The sequence below is a fragment of the Lithobates pipiens genome, unplaced genomic scaffold (genome assembly GCF_037356315.1).
Source record: "Lithobates pipiens isolate NorthernLeopardFrog02 unplaced genomic scaffold, aLitPip1_a1.2 Scaffold_8, whole genome shotgun sequence".
Classification (NCBI taxonomy): domain Eukaryota; kingdom Metazoa; phylum Chordata; class Amphibia; order Anura; family Ranidae; genus Lithobates; species Lithobates pipiens.
Genome location: NW_027507903.1, coordinates 495,933,710 through 495,952,016, shown reverse-complemented (window position 1 = coordinate 495,952,016; position 18,307 = coordinate 495,933,710).

Below are 18,307 nucleotides of genomic sequence, written 5' to 3'. Positions count from 1 at the left end.
TCTAGTGGGGCCGCCGAATGAGCCAATCAGTCTGTACAGGTTGAGAACCATGAGGAGTATGCAGTAAAGTCCATTGTTGACTCCTGTGGGCGCATACAGTACCTGGTGCATTGGAAAGGCTATGGTCCGGAGAAACGCTCTTGGGACTCATCCTCGGACATACATGGCCCTGTCTTCCTCTGTGATTTCCATAGACATTTTCCCCTCAAACGTAGTGGTCCTCTGAGGGGGATGGGTCATTGAGGAGGGGGTACTGTCAGGGCTGGGCCCTTCCTTCTCTGAGCTGGCTGCTCAGCTGCCAGCTAATTGCCAGCTCCTATCTCTCCATAGTGACTCACCTGTTGATCATATCCTGCTCGTCAGTCCTGCCTACTTAAGCCATCCAGCCCAGATAATCTCTGCCTTCACCTTGGTCAACATCACAGAGACTCCTGCATTCCTGTTAAAGACCTTGCTTGGCTGACATTCCTTCTGGCTCCAGATCCTGCTTGATGTTCCACTATGCTGATCCCTGGCTTCCTGACTTTCTGGCTTGTCTGACTCTCAATTCTGGTTACTGAACTTTGGCTATGTTTTGACTTTGTTCTATTTACCTTTATTATTAAACAAGTGTGATTTAACTGTACTTCTGTCTCGGTCTGATTCATGGTTTCTGACAGGAAGACTCTGAGAAGCTTTGCAGGACTCCAATAAGCAAGAAGCAGGATTCATGGAACCTGGAAGATGACTCCATTGTAAAGAAAGACTGAAACTAGGAATATTACCTAGGAAGGACACTAAATCTACAACCCAAGTTAAGTAACTTTTAGTGTATGCCTCTTGTGTACAATGTTCCAGTTTTCTTTCACTTTGCAGAGACTTTCTCTCAGTTTTTGTCATTTCTCCGAGATATTTCCTTATGAACTTTCAACATTCTTTTACTTTCTATCCAAACCTAAAAAGAAATGTTTTGTTTAGAGATACACTTTACAAGCTGTGAAAGATTAAAGCTGTGATCTAACTGGATTGGTTTATATAAGGCAGGACATCCATCCAGTTACAGTGCTCTGTGATGTACCGCCGCCTTTGGACTGACCTAAGCTGCACATTTGCTGTAGATTGAGTTGTGTTGAGCTGGAAGGATTGTGCTAGCAAGTTTACTCTGAGATCTGCACTTCTTTCATTAATGACCCACCGAGGCTACAGCAGAGAAAACTGCGCTCTGAACAGACTGTGGAGGTCACATGACAGATGTCCCCAGGGAAATCCTGGATAAAGAGCAAAACAAATTAGAGTGAATGGCGGTGAATTGACTCACCGCGGTCAGTACAACATGGTTATGGTAACATCAGCCTAATGAATGAATACATCCATCGAACGCAAGCTCTGCATTAGGCCGTGATGGAAATGCATTCCTGTATGAAAGCAGAGACGCAAATTAAAGAAGTAAATTGTATATTTAAAATGTAAGAAATGTAAGCACCAAAACAAAAAATGTATTAATAATAATTAAAGCAGTATTAACGCCCCCCCCCCCTAAAAAAAAAAATATATATATATATATTATTATATTGCAGCCTGCTAATTCTTAGATGTTATGGTCTGTTTTCATCTGGTGATCCAGCCAGTAAGTCTGTTGTTTTTCAAATCACAAGCTCTCCAGCAGAATGTATCAGTTTACACAGATGAGGCAAACCACTTAAAACTAGCAGAGGTGATTAAAATGATCAGCTTTTATTCATGCAAAACCTTTATCTCAAAAAATAAAATAAAATGTTTGCTGTAACTGATTATAAAGTTTGGAGCTGGAGATTACCTTCAATTTGTTAGTGTATCTAAATCAGCTAATACCTTTAATATTACCCTCCCACCAGACTGGCAATGCTGCTTTCTGCTGTGCCTCCTGTTCTCATTACTCCAGCGTTGTGTCTCACTATTTCTGGAGGTGTATTACTGGCCATATCACCAGCCAAAGAAAAGAAACCGAATGCACCCACCACATCTAATGATTAGTAAGCTGCAATATAATAAATTTTTGATTGTGGGTTTAATAGCGCTTTAAGGGCATATTTATAAATCAGTTAATGTGACATTTGCCAATTATTCACTGCAGGTTAATCTTCCTGGTGCACATGATTTAAAGTACAGTGACCGATTCACTTGCAGTAAATCTTTTGAAATACATGCGCATTTCTACAAGTTGTATTTTTCTCCTACAAGTACTCAAAAATAACAGTTGATCTGTTGTAAATCTGGTGAGCTCCTAACATCCTATTCTGGCAACATAGTGACTGCAATGAAATCCCATCCAGCTTCATCAGCCCTGGCTGTTGGACTGCAAAACTCTGCCTATAGCGGCCCCTCCTTGTCCCTTTCCTTACATTGCCACTGTGTGGAGGGAAAGGGCTCTTGGAATGTGTAGTTCTAGGGGCATGTTAGTACAAACTGCTCTCCAAGCAGCTACCCCTGTAAGAATATTATAAGCCCCCTAATAATGTCACAGGGTATAATAAAAGCTCTTTCTTACCACAGTAACAAGGTAAATTAAAAAATACATTTGGAACATGATTTAGAGGGGAGAGGGAGATCTGGGGGTCAATTTAGGAAATCCTGGATGTACACTGTGGGGTTCATTTACTAAAGGTAAATAGGCTGAACCAGTGGCAGAGCTTAGTGAATGTGGTGAAGTTTAAAGCAGGAGTTCCGCCGTTTTTTGTTTTTAAAAGTCAGCAGCTACAAATACTGCAGCTGCTTTTAAAATGTGGACACTTACCCGCTAAGCGCGCCCGCGATGTCGGCACCCGAAGCCGATCTCTCGATCGGCTCTCGGGTGCTGCCGCCGCCATCTTAGGTATGGGAATCAGGAAGTGAAGCCTTGCGGGTTCACTTCCCAGTTCCCTACTGTGCATGCGCGAGTCGCGCTGCACAATAAGGATGGTCCCCGCTGTCTGTGGGATCCGTGTGTTTCCCAGCAGACAGCGGGGGACCCGCAGGAAGTGGCGTGAATACCCGCATATTCTGCGGATATCTATACCGGAAGTGGGTGCAAATACCTGTACTATACAGGTATCTGCACCCCCCTCCCCCTGAAAGGTGCCAATTGTGGCACCGGAGGGGGCGAGGGTTCCAATGAGCGGAGGTTCCACTTTAGGGTGGAGCTCCCCTTTAATTTTGTAAACAATACCCAATCACTTGCAAGGACAATAACAAAACAGCATTTTTGATTGCACACAATTGGAAGTCAGCAGATTTTCACCTCTTTCACTAGCCGCTGGTGCAAAATCTCTTTCAAAGTGTAAATTTACTTGTCATTAGTAAATCAACCCCTAAAAGCATCAAATTCTTGAAACGAATAACAGAATGGATTGATTTTATCCTCTGCCCCTTAACAATGTTCTACACATTGCATGGGTCTGTTCTGTCATTTTTGTAAAGAAAACCTAGTTGAAACTGATTGAAATTGTCTGAAAATATATCATACACTCTATATTTTCTTGGCTCTTGGCAAACGTCCTCTTCTAGATGCAACTCTGGCAACTAATGTGTGTTATCATCATGTACTTGTACTTTCTGTAGTGGAAGAAGTGTTCAGACAGGTAGGGGTCCTGCAGTGTGCAGAGAATGAGTCCTGATCACGAGGCGGCCAACTGCAGCTACAGGGGTCTCTATCAAGATGAGCCTTGTTCGGCATATTCAGCATGATTCGATATTTATCTTCATCATTACTGAGCAGACAAAAAAGAAATGAATTTACTATTTTATAAAAGGGAAAAAAACTGCGCTTAGATAAAATAGATAGTAAGCAGCGGCTTATTGTGGTATACACACAAAATACAGTGCCTTGCGAAAGTATTCGGCCCCCTTGAACTTTTCAACCTTTTGCCACATTTCAGGCTTCAAACATATAGATATAACATTTTTATTTTTTGTGAAGAATCACCAACAAGTGGGATATAATTGTGAAGTGGAACGGAATCTATTGGATTTTTGAAACTTTTTTAACTAATAAAAAAAATGAAAAGTGCGGCGTGCAAAATTATTCGGCCCCCTTGCGTTAATACTTTGTAGAGCCACCTTTTGCTGCGATTACAGCTGCAAGTCGCTTGGGGTATGTCTCTATCAGTTTTGCACATCGAGAGACTGAAATTCTTGCCCATTCTTCCTTGCAAAACAGCTCGAGCTCAGTGAGATTGGATGGAGAGCGTCTGTGAACAGCAGTTTTCAGCTCTTTCCACAGATTCTCGATTGGATTCAGGTCTGGACTTTGACTTGGCCATTCTAACACCTGGATAAGTTTATTTGTGAACCATTCCTTTGTAGATTTTGCTGTATGTTTGGGATCATTGTCTTGTTGGAAGATAAATCTCTGTCCCAGTTTCAGGTCTTTTGCAGACTCCAACAGGTTTTCATCCAGAATGGTCCTGTATTTGGCTGCATCCATCTTCCCCTCAATTTTAAGCATCTTTCCTGTCCCTGCTGAAGAAAAGCAGGCCCAAACCATGATGCTGCCACCACCATGTTTGACAGTGGGGATGGTGTGTTGAGGGTGATGAGCTGTGTTTCTTTTACGCCAAACATATCGTTTTGCATTGTGGGAAAAAAGTTCGATTTTGGTTTCATCTGACCAGAGCACCTTCTTCCACATGTTTGGTGTGTCTCCCAGGTGGCTTGTGGCAAACTTTAGACGAGACTTTTTATGGATATCTTTGAGAAATGGCTTTTTTCTTGCCACTCTTCCATAAAGGCCAGATTTGTGCAGTGTACGACTGATTGTTGTCCTATGGACAGACTCTCCCACCTCAGCTGTAGTTCTCTGCAGTTCATCCAGAGTGATCATGGGCCTCTTGACTGCATCTCTGATCAGTCTTCTCCTTGTCTGAGCTGAAAGTTTAGAGGGACGGCCAGGTCTTGGTAGATTTGCAGTGGTCTGATAATCCTTCCATTTCAAAATGATCGCTTGCACAGTGCTCCTTGGGATGTTTAAAGCTTGGGAAATCTTTTTGTATCCAAATCTGGCTTTAAACTTCTCCACAACAGTATTACGGACCTGCCTGGTGTGTTCCTTGGTCTTCATGATGCTCTCTGCGCTTTCAACAGAACCCTGAGACTATCACAGAGCAGGTGCATTTATACAGAGACATGATTACACATAGGTGGATTCTATTTATCACCATCAGTCATTTAGGACAACATTGGATCATTCAGAGATCCTCGCTGAACTTCTGGAGTGAGTTTGCTGCACTGAAAGTAAAGGGGCCGAATAATTTTGCACGCACCACTTTTCAGTTTTTTATTTGCTAAAAAAGTTTAAAATATCCAATAGATTTCGTTCCACTTCACAATTGTGTCCCACTTGTTGGTGATTCTTCACAAAAAATTAAAATTTTATATCTTTATGTTTGAAGCCTGAAATGTGGCAAAAGGTTGAAAAGTTCAAGGGGGCCGAATACTTTCGCAAGGCACTGTAAATATAAAACGGAAAAGCTGCGCTATTTGTGATAAAAAAAATTATTATACATTTAAACTGAAACACATAACTTTTTAAGTGAACTTAATAAACATTTAAAGTAAGTTTCTAAAAAAATATATTGAATAAATATTAGGTGAATCAGTCCCAAAAAATATCATTAAATAAACCAGTCCAAAAATAAGAAAACATTTTCTTTATATGGCACAAAGTATGTTGTGCTAAGTGAAGTCCAAAATACTTTGATTATTCCAAGCAAATGATGAAAACTACACCAAGTGACGTTGTCATAACAAAGTGCACCACCACCTTGAGGAAAACATGCTTCCCAGAACTTAAGCCAAATAAGCAGATGGCTTTAGCCCAGTCCAGGCCTTTATTACGGAAAAGAACACAATATCGATTAAATCTTTGCAGGCTTGGTATCACAAGTTAGCGTTGGTTCAATACGCGTAATCAACCCAAAAAAAAAAATGTGTGTAACATAGCGTAATATTGTTAAAATGAACAAATTTATAATCTAAATAATTTGCACTTACAATGTGAAAATGAAAAAAGCGCATAAAAAACACCCGGTGATTAGATCAAATCCAGTGCACCAACACCACACAGAGAGCCTCCTTACCAAATAGCAAGCCCAAATATGCAGATATCCCCATAGGTGGATGAATCCTCGGTAGGATGCAAACGTGGAGTCAGTGGACGGTTGGACCAAAATCCCAGCATTGACCAAAGGTTCCGTATATCCCATAGTGTTTGGTAAATGTCAACCCCAAAAAATGATATAATAGACCATGGCGTAATAACGTCTAAACGTATTTATTGTATAAAAGAAAAGATGCACTTACAAACGAACAATCAATTTAGCATAAATGTGAAGCCGGCCGGCAACAAACAGAACTTCCGTCCTCCTCAACAAGAAGACGTGGTGACGTCAGCACGTACCTGCCACGTGGTACGTATGTTACACACATTTTTTCTTTTGAGTTGATTACGCTTATGGAACCATTGCTAACCTGTGATACCAAGCCTGCAAAGATTTCATTTCTATTGTGTTATTTTACGTAATAAAGGCCTAGGCTGCTCTATTATTAATTATTACTGTCCCTATCAGTAAGTGTTACCCTCTCTATTTGTCCTGGTGACCACTGTCAAATTTGTTTTGTTTTATTCCCCCAAATACATTTTTAACAGATCAGAGCAGGTTCCCCTTTAAATCAAGATATTCAACAAGAGTTACAGCAAATGCCTCCTGTTTGAAGAAGCTTAGCCAGCATCGCCCACATCGGCATCCAACGCAAGGTCTGCCCGAATGCCAGAGCCTGGGCATGTATACAAGCCTCAGAAAAATGGGGAAAAGATAAAATACTGAGAACGGTGTGCAGTTCTCCAATAGGAGGAAACACATACACAATATTGGTATAATGTTCAGCGCTAAACCATCTGATGAAAAGAAGTTTAAAATGTAAATGAAAAGGTATGCATCTGCATGCTGATACATGAAGGTGCAACCATGTGAATGGTGAGTGGATTGAAAGTTCTGGGGGATGAACCTTTAAATGGAGGCTGTAAAGGGAGTGAGGCTGCTTCAACCACGGGCTGGGGAACCCGATCACTGTGAACAAAAGGAAAGCAAAAGGAGGAGAGAGAAGCGCAAAGCCAATCCTTTAAACAGCTTAGGAATTTATTCTGTATGTAAGTATAAAACAACACTAAAAACGTGCGTGAAAAATGTTGGAGCACTTGCAGAGTGCTAGAACGGGTGGGAGCTTCCACATGCACTGTCTCAGGAGCACAGGAGGACCACAGGAAAGTATTGAGGGATCCACGAGCGCCGCTCATGGAGATGTCAGCTGTGTGTCTTTGGGTGGGAGTGGTCCAGGGCTGTCAAACTGGGGAGTCACCCACACGCTGTCTGGCCAATCAGAATGCGTTTCGAAGGCACGGCCGCACCTACTTCCTCACTGTGATCAGCAAGTGCTCCAACATTTTTCATACAAGTTTTTAGTGTTACTTTATACTCATATACTGAATAAATTCCTAAGCTGTGTAAAGGATTGGCTTGGCGCTTCTCTCTCCTCCTTTTGCAGTTCTCTAATAAATAGGATTTTACTTTTCACTGATGTGGGATGAGTATTTTATAAACTCAGGTCAAGAGGGGATATAAAAATATGTTAAAGCTCAACTTCAGGCAGGATAAAACAAACAGCAATGAATACAGTTTAAAAACTGATTGAATACCATTTACATAAGATTTTTTTAATTATAGACTAGATGAAGGAAGGTGACCAGGCTGTACTGCTCCAACTCCAGGAGAGAAAAGTCAGGTCACCAACCTTGCTGTACTGTGTACATTTCAGGACTGGGTGAGAGTAGCATGAATCCTAAGATAGATAACATAGTTACCTTATATTTATTTTAACCCCTTCACTCCTACGGTATGCAAATATGCAGCACCACTGGACTGGGCTTTTTTTCCATGGGGCTGCATATTTGTGTATCTCTATTTGTGCTGCACTGCGCACTCCCAGCACAGAAACCGGGTTCTCACCGAGAGTCCCATGGGCCTGTTCTAACAATTGATCAGTCTCTTCAACATAGGGAAAAGGTACTTTGGGCCCCCCCTGGCAAAGTACCTCCCATGTTGAGGGCACATGGCCTTGTATGATTCAGGAGGGGGGCTCATTGTCCTCCCACCTATCATGGCCTGCCGAGGGCTGGTGTGGATGTTGGGGGGAACACCATGGTTTTTCTTGATTTTTTTGTGTGGGGTTCCTCCATAAAATCCATAACAGATGCGTTTGGGATCCCTCCTAAAATTCATACCAGATCAAATGGACATAGTATAAATTGTAGGGGTACCCCACACTTTTTTTTAAAACTATCCCAGCCACTTTTGAAGGATTTCAAGGCCGTTTATATTCCTCTCCACCCATTGAGCTAGTGATTTGCAGTGTCTCTCATCCCCTTATGCTTCACTGCTTTCTGAATCAAGCAAAAGACATTGCATTGCTGTCAGACACTGGATTCCCTGCGTGGCACTATAAATGGTTACAAGGTTTTGTGAGTATCCCAACCGCTTTGTTTATATGGACAGGCATTCCTAGCCAGTGAATGCATAGGGCAGGATGAGGTTACTGGTTGCTAAAGATGCAGCAGGTGCCCACACCCTCTGCTTCCCTAGACATCTTGACAGAAGAAGAAGGAAGTAAAAAAAACTTGCTAATATATATAATGTTTGGCTCCTGGCGAATTGGCTGAAAGTCTGGCATTTGGCCAATCGCACTAACAAGCAAAGCTCTGAAAAACTGCTACTGTATATCCTTCCAAACGAGCTAAAAGTCCAGCATTTGGATGAATGCTTGAACAAGCAAACCTTGTGTTCTGGCTCATCCCTATTTAAAATATGTGTTCTTTTTCAAACTGTTTATTCAGGTACAAATGACAGACCTAGTAGTTTATATGCCACTTTAAGTGGACATATACTTGAAGCCAAAACCATTTAGTTTTTTAGGGTTTAGATGGAGTGAAACAGGGTTAGACCTGCCAGGTTTTTATTACTGTCCCTATCGGTAAGTGTTATGCCGCATACACACGACTGGACTTTCCGGGCAGACTAGGTCCAACGGTCGTCGCAACGGACTTTTGGCGGAGTTTCCGACTGACTTTCCGAACAAACGGACTTGGCCACACATGAGCAGACTAAGTCCGTTCAAAAGTCCATTTGTTTTGAACGTGATGACGTAAATGGGACTAAACAAGGAAGTTCAATAGCCAGTAGCCAATAGCTTCCCTTGCATCATATTTGGTCCGTCGGACCAGCACACACATCGGTTTTCCCGATTTTAGTTCGTCAGTGTTGAGTCCATCAGATAGATTTGAAACATGTTCTATTTCTAGGTCCGTCTGATTTTTTTTTTGAAAAATGATCGGACTAGCCCACACACGATCAGATTGTCTGGACTAATCCCTTCGGACCTAGTCTGTCGGAAAGTCCGGTCATTACTCTCTCTATACCAACCTTGCTGTACTCTGTACATTTGAGGACTGGGTGAGAGCAGCATGGATCCTTAGGTAGATAACATAGTTACCTTATATTTATTTTAACCCCTTCACTCTTACCGTATGCAAATATGCGGCCCCACTGGACTGGGCTTTTTTTCCATGGGGCTGCACATTTGTTTATCTCTCTTTGTGCTGCACGGCGCACTGCCAGCACAGAGACCGGGTTACATAGTAGTTACATAGATAGTCAGGTTGAAAAAAGACACAAGTCCATCAAGTTCAACCTTAAAAACAATAAATAAATAAAATAAAAAATATCGTACAATCCAATATACCCAATTTTATACCCACAGTTGATCCAGAGGAAGGCAAAAAACCCCAGCAGAGCATGCTCCAATTTGCTACAGCAGGGGAAAACAATTCCTGGATCAACTTTACCTATAAATGTTAGTACCCAGTTATGTTTCCTCGCCTTTCTTAAAGAAATCTACTGAGCTGGCCAGAACCAGCTCTGGCGAGAGTCTATTCCACATTTTCACAGCTCTTACTGTGAAGAAACCTTTCCATATTTGAAGATGAAATCTCTTTTCCTCTAGACGTAAAGAGTGCCCCTGTGTCCTCTGGGTTGACCGTAAAGAGAATAACTCAACACCAAATATCCTTTTTGAGAACTGGTGCCCAAAACTGAACCGCATATTCCAGATGAGGTCTTACTAATGATTTGTACAGGGGCAAAATTATATCTCTCTCTGGAGTACATACCTCTCTTAATACAAGAAAGGACTTTGCTCGCTTTGGAAACAGCAGCTTGGCATTGCATTCTATTATTGAGCTTATGCTCTACCAGAACCCCCAGATCCTTCTCCACTATGGATTCCCCCAGTTGTACTCCCCCTAGCATGTATGATGCATGCATAGTCTTAGCCCCCAAGTGCATAATCTTACATTTCTCAACATTAAACCTCATCTGCCACAGTCGTCCAATTAGACAGTGTGTTGAGGTCGGCTTGTAAATTGGAGACATCCTGTAATGACGTTATTCCACTGCATAGCTTGGTGTCATCTGCAAAGATGGAAATGTTACTTTTGATCCCAGACCCAATATCATTTATAAAGATATTAAAAAGTAAGGGTCCCAGCACTGAACCTTGGGGTACACCACTGATAACCTTAGACCATTCAGAGTAAGAATCATTAACCACTACTCTCTGTATTCTGTCTTTTAGCCAGTTTTCTATCCATTTACAAACTGATATTTCCAGGCCTGTAGACTTTACCTAACACATGAGCCGTGTGTGGGGATCTGTGTCGAACGCTTTTGCAAAATCCAAGTATACCACGTCCACCGCCACCCCTCTGTCCAAGGTTTTACTTACCTCTTCATAAAAATAAATCTGGTTTGTTTGACAACTTCTGTCTTTCATGAATCCATGCTGTCTGCTGCTTAAAATGTTTTTTTCCTAGCAAGAACTCGTCTATGTGGTCTTTTATTAAACGCTCCAGTATCTTCCCAACTATAGAAGGTAAACCAACATGTCTATAGTTACTTGGTAAAGACTTTGATCTCTTTTTAAATATAGGCACCAGGTTCACCTTGCGCCAGTCCAGTGGTAATATTTCCGCATTAATGAGTCCCTAAAAATTAGATACAATGGCTCTGAAATTACAGAGCTCAATTATTTTAGGATCAATACTTTTAACACCACTAAATATTGTAAAAGGTCATCTTCCCACCCATCAGCTTGTGGTGAACAATCTCACACCATAATGTGTTCATTAACAGATAACTGGGGTGACATTAAAACATAGGAGATGGGGTAAGGGCTAAAACTGGGATTTCTGGGCATACAAAAATAATTTTAGAGGTTATTGGTGACACATTGCACAAAAATATTCACACAAATAGGCTTTAAGTTGTATATTTCTTTGCTATTATGACTCAATCTATGTTTCTATAGCATAAGCACCTGAATCTGTCTTTATACCAGCCTCCTGTCAGCCCTTACATAGTAGCAGACGGGGAGAAAGGGGAGCAGCATATGGGCCCAATCAGGACTGCAAAGAGTGAACATGCAGGTAAAAGGAAACAGCAGAGTGGGTAGAATTGTTGACTTATGAGTAGGACTGCACTGATCTGTGTTGATACTTAACATTTGCACGAGTACTTGTACTTGTGCAAATGCTCCGATAGCGATTTGAGCCTATACAAAATGAATAAACTCAAATTGCACTACAAGGAATTGCATGGGATTTAAACAGAAATGTCTTGTCATAGCTTGTAATAGTGGCTTCAGTCTGGGTTCACACAGGAGCGATGCGGGAAACCGCATGTGATTCAGATAGGGATTGAACCATATTACTGTTCAGATCACATGTGATTATTTGTGTATGGGCTGAATTTGCACCGCATGATATTGGTAATTGATATTGGTGAGTACTTGAGCACGTTTCAGTACTCAATCTTAAAAAACATGCATCTGTGCATCCTACTTATGGGGGTGTTGCTCCTTGATTGTCGAACCAGCAAGCTAGGCATTTGCGGCCGGTCCATATGAGGTGCAGGGGTGCCGCCCCCCCCAATCCATGCATCCGTCCCCTAATCTACATACATGGCGCCGAACGCATGTATTTCAATGGGGTTTTTCTTCCTGTTTCTTCTCCCGGCCAATCAGGAAGCGAGTTCTGAGACTCAATTGGCTGGGAGTCTTAGAGCAAACCAGGGAGACAAGGACAGCTATGAGAAGAGCAAGAATGGCGGGGCAAGCTCAGAAGCAAGAATCCCAAGGAGCAGAGGTCCCTGAGGCTGAGCATTAATGCCCGAGAGAGGAGGAGGATGCACAAAAAAATATGATGCCTTGGACAGTCTCCAGACTGTCATCCCTTATTCCCACAGCCCATCCATCTGGAAACATTCCAACATTGCCCTGGCTCTTCTCCTGGAGCAGCTGGAGCAAGAAGCCTCCTTACAGTAAAGCCTCTGATCGCCGCCATTGATGTTCTTACAGTATTTGTAGCTGCTGACTTTAAATTTTTTCTAAACAGTGTGAAGAACTGTGGGCAGTCAGCTGCCAACTGCACTTTGTGAATGGTCCCACAGCCTTCTGGGACCTGTGATGTGTCCCAGAAGGTTGGGGGGGGGGGGGTAGGAGAACATCCGGTGCACCGCTGTGGCGATCCCACCAGTAGTGAGAATGTATACCTGTCAAAATCAGGTACCCGCTCTCCCCCCCCCCCCCCCAAAAAAAAGTGCCAAAAACAGAAGAGGAAGGAGAGCATAAAGCAGAATTCCACCTTTAAAGTGAAGATCTGCTTTAAAATGTATGTATCAGTGTACCTGCCACAGTGACAATATTGTTACCAGGAGAGGAAGTGAAGTGAAACTTTCCCACAAAGACAGACACAAATGTTCCCTACTGTATCTGAAAAAGAATAATATACACTTTAAAGTTGAACTCCAGCCTTCCCTTTCGTCTTGCACAGTTGTACAGGCTCCTCTCCTTGAATGAAATTGCTTACTCTGATTTCACTGCACACCGTGGACTTCTCACAATATGTATTAAGAGCTGCAAGTCAGATAGTCATTTTCTGGAAGGATTACATCCAGCGTCATCTAGCCTTTTCCTTCTCAGCTGGACTATCCCTGACCTGCCCCTTTCATTCATTGGGTTTCTTTCTTTCAGCCGTGGAGGCTCAGCATTACCTATCATGGTGCAGTGTTAATTTTGATGTCAAATTTCATTTTAGTCATAGTCTTTTGACTAAAATGTCATTTTAGTTTTAGTCATATTTCAGTCATCTGAATTGTTTTAGTTTTAGTCGTATTGTAGGTGACTAAAATCTCCAGTACATTTTAGTCTACTAAAATCAAATGGGTTTAGTTAAATTGTAATGCATTTTTAAACATTTCTCCAGAATTGCAAAAACTCATTATATACTCCTGGAGTAAAAATCTAATAACATGTTATTATTGATGGTATTAATGTGTTTGTTAACCTAGGAAAAAAAAAAAAGATCCTGTTCCTATAAAGCATGTTATACAGCACAGTGCTTGTGCTTTGTCATTTGCCCCCCTGTATCAACTGAAATACCTGGCTGATCCTGCCTGGTTCTGCCCTCCCGTTTTTAAACTGACCATGACCGCCTCTCTCCTCCTCCCCTTCTGACTGACGACAGCGGGGGATCTTTGGCCCCGCCCGCTGAAGCTGTCAGGCGGAGAGAGGAAAGAGGCGGCTGGTCACGTGAGTGCCGATAGACTCCCTGAAAAACAGGTATATAGCTGCATTTTTTTTTTTCTTTTTTTTTTTTGCATCAGTTTATAGCACGCCATAATCTCTCGTCAACAAATTTGTGGCAAGTTTTACGCCCTTGTGATTTTTGGGTACCCTTCTTCTTATCGCCACTATTTTGCCTATTGGCAGTGCTGCTTTGACATCACATGCAATCCTTTTTCCTTTTTTCCTTTTTTTAACATCTTCCTCGATTTTATTTTTATTTATCTTAAAGAAATTCGAAAAAGTAGGAATATTACAAAAATATGCTTCCTATTCCATAAACTTATATTTTCCCGTCCCCTCCCCCTCAGATCTCCCTCCCCAACCCCCCCCTCTCTCTCTCTGTCTCTCTCTCCCGCCCTCCCCCTCCTCTCCCCTCGGGACCACTCATTCTGGGACATTCCCTTGTTTCTTATACTCCAACCATTTTCCCCATTTGCTATGATAAATTTCCACTTGATCTCCTCTTTTAAATATTGATTCCTCCATTGATCTTAACCACTCTACTTTAGCTAACCATTCCCTCATGGATGGGGGTTCAACAGAGCCCCATCTCTTTGGGATCAGGCTTTTTGCAGCAATCAATAAGTGAGGTACCAATGAATTTTTATATTCTCCTATTGTTTTATCAGTGTCATGGAATAGACATGTCCAAGGATCCTTCTTTACCTGTTCCCCTGTTATCTGGAAGATGTTTCCTATTATTTTCTCCCAATAAAGGCCAATCTTACCACACTCCCACCAGATATGTGCAAAAGTTCCCACCTTATCACAACCCCTCCAGCAGAGTGCTGATATGTCCGGCCTTCTCTTATGCGCTCTTTGTGGGACAATATACCATCTTGCCATTAATTTAAATGACATTTCCGCTGACATATTGTCCTTAGATATTGTACCTGCTATTCTTAAAATCTTCTTTCTACGTTCCTTATCTCCCAGAGTACCCAACTCTTCTTCCCATTTTTTTAAAAACAGTGGTTCTCCTGGTTCCTTTTCCTCCTCCAGAATTTTATAGATTTTGGACAAACTTTTTTTTTTACAGCCCGGGTCTGAAAGTATTCTCTCCATAGGTCTAAGATCTCCTTCCCCGCGGAGTGGTCGGGGTAGCGCCTGAACAAAATGTTTAATTTGTGCATATCTCCAGCTGTCTAATTTCCTACATCCCCATTTTTGTCTTATTTCTCCTAAAGTACAAACTCTGTCCCCGTTCATCACATCTTTCAAAAAAATATCATCCCTTTTTGCCCATCTTGTGAAATAAACATATTCTTCCTTCCCTGGTTTAAAAAAACTTGTGTCTAATAAAGAAATTAAAGGTGAATTGTGCTGCCAGTGATTTAATTCGCCCACTTTATCCCATATTCTAAACAAATTAGTAGTTAGTGGGTTAGTGCTTCTCCCCAAGTCTCGGTAGTCCCTAGGTATCCAGATCCTTTTTCCTAAATTAACTCCACTTTGTGTTTTCTCTATATTTACCCACCCTTTATCGCCTTTATCATACACCCAATCCACCACCCGTGAGATTACTGCTGCCTGATAATATCTTCTAAAGTTCGGGGCGGCTAATCCCCCTTCTACTTTCCCCCTTTCCAGAGTCGCATATGAGATTCTGGGATTCCTACGTCCCCATATATGTTTTAAAATTAGGGTTTGGAGTTTCCTAAAGAACTCCTGCGGAACTTTTATTGGGATCATTTGAAACACATATATCAGTTTTGGTAAAATAAACATTTTCAACGCGTTTACTCTTCCTATTAGCGACAGGGGCTTATATCTCATGCGTTTAATACATTCTTTCACCCTATTCAATATATCTGTATAATTAGCTGCGTATGCGGATGACAATGTGGGTGTGATTTTTACTCCCAGGTACCTCAAATCTTCCCTACACCAGATGAAGGGGAAGAACCTCTGGAGTTCCTCTTGTTCTTTTTTTGGTACCGTTATGTTCAGAATCTCAGAAGCTGCATTTTTTATACGCGCAGACACAGGAGCAGATTATATGAATAAACAGAGAGGATACTGTAAATTTTACTTAGTGGATTAACAACCACTTTAAGGTTTGAACATGCACTACAGACACAGATTTAGCCATTGTGATATATAACGCCTTTATAAATAAAATCAAGTGCCATAAACAAACAAAAATAATGCTTTTTGACAAACAGAAATGTAACATTAAAGTATATATAAAAAAAATGTAAACTCTATTAGCGATAATGCGATTGCACATGTAGCACCGTCTAGTGTGTGCTACTAGCAGTGAGAGTAGGCAAATTATACTTTGACTCATATTAACTGGTGAGTCTGTAATTGGGTCAGGGTTGGATCACTCATCCCGGCAGCTCTGTGGTGCCCCCCCCCCCCCCGTTTCTAGAATATTGGAGAACATTAAAAAAAAAGTGGTTTGAGGCTAGGAATGGCTGCCTTGAATATTTATGGGTCCTCAGCCAATCCCCAGGAGTGAGCCTGGTAGTGGCCTGAGAAACCCATAAATAGACATAGGCCATGCCAGCAGGGGAGTCGGGTGGAAAATGGAGAAATAGCGCTGCAGAGAGACTGTTGGTGGCCCTTGAGGGGCCCCTGACAAGGAGGGCTTTTACCTCGGACCGGAGCTCGGAAAGCTGGCCTGGAAGGATCCCACCACAGGAGGCAGTTGGAGGGATTCATGCCGGAGAGACAGTGAGTAGATCAGCATGGTGCAAGGACAGACAAGGGGAAAGACTGTCAGCTGTAACAGTGCTATCCTTGCTGCGTGGATTTATTATAACAATAAAAAAAATCCTTTTCTTTGGCGTGTGGCCATCCGGACCTATTTGTTCAATTTTTGCAGTACTCTCTTGGAGACTGCAGTGTGCCAAGTCTTTATCTAACCTTTCCCTGGGGAGTCTCAATGTGTGTGTGCCATTCAGGAAGGCTGAGAGAAGCAAGCAGCCAGGTGGGTTGGTAGTCTTCTGCATTAGTAAAACTGGGCTCAGTGTCTACAGGGAAGCAGAAGGAGATGCTATGAGACAGCAGGCCGGAATTTTTTTTCCATAACTTTTGAAATAAGACAAGAAGACAAGTGTTTGGATAATAATGGCCGCGGTTGTTTATTATTGGTTTCAAAATGTTGTACATAACTCATCAAAACTCATCCAATAAACTTAAAGCTAGCCCAGTCACTACGGCTCAGGCAGCAACACAAAATCCCCAAAAGGGGCATGTAGTACATATCTCAACCAAACTCATCCAATAAACTTAAAGCTAACCTAGTCACTACGGCTCAGGTAGCACATATTTGAACACTATAATTAAAAGTCTTAATAACTTGTCCCCCTTTGCTGTTATAATTCAGTATTATTATTATTAAATATTTTTTATTTTATTATTATTATTTTTATTTAATTTTTTATTTTATTTTTGCAAAGGTGACTTACCACATAACAACAACCGCGACAGAATAAATTAACATAACCATACAGAATTAAAATACAATTAAATACAAATTTATTTTATAGGGAGGGAGGGAGGGGAGAGAACACCACAGCTTTTCTTCTGAGGCGAATGAGCCCCCTCAGCGGAACCCCCTTTTTATAACCCCAAGAAAACTGGTTTAAACCAGTTCTTCCCAGGCTTTTCACATGTCATGAAGAGAGGTGACCTGTACCCCTTCTCAAAACATGTGACTAACAGCTGTTTCCCCGCTGGCCACAGGCTCTGCGGGGGAACTTGAAACTGCTGATCCAGCCGCTCTCCCATGAGGAAAAGGGGGGGGCAAGAAACTGCCCTCTCCCTTTTCCTGTCATGGGACAGCAGGCCGGAATTTTTTTTCCATAACTTTTGAAATAAGACAAGAAGACAAGTGTTTGGATAATAATGGCCGCGGTTGTTTATTATTGGTTTCAAAATGTTGTACATAACTCATCAAAACTCATCCAATAAACTTAAAGCTAGCCCAGTCACTACGGCTCAGGCAGCAACACAAAATCCCCAAAAGGGCAGGAGGACCTAAGGCCAACTGCCCACAGAACCCCAACCCGCGGCCATCTCAACACAGTAACTTAAATTTACATTGAAAATATCCAAGCCAATATCAGACAGATGGATGCCATCCTGCCTGAAAAGGCCAGGGATACCCCCTTCCAGCTCAGTGTGCCTAAAGGATAGCATTCCCAATCTTGATAGCAACTTGGATACTGCCCTATTCACTCTCCTGATTTTTTCAAAAGGACGTACAGAAGGATGAGAAAGCCAAATTATCCTCTGCACAATTTCTGGAAAAAAAAACACTACTGAATTGGGAAATGACAACTGTATCCTAAATGAAATAATAAAAACAGTGTAGCGCTTCACTAATAGATGTGGTCAGCATAAATTATATAAATAAAGACAAAGATAATATGAATATGAATGCCTAAAGAAAAGTCCAACATTGGCCGCACATTCCACTATGTAGCAGGCCCGAGGGTGGCCGAACCGTCACAGAGGGGGGAAATTGGACTAGGCGGGTGTATTCATACGAGTCTGCTTGACTGTAACATCAGAGAGAAATGGATAAAATACTTCTTACCGACTTAGTTGGACTCATACAGTCATATGACAG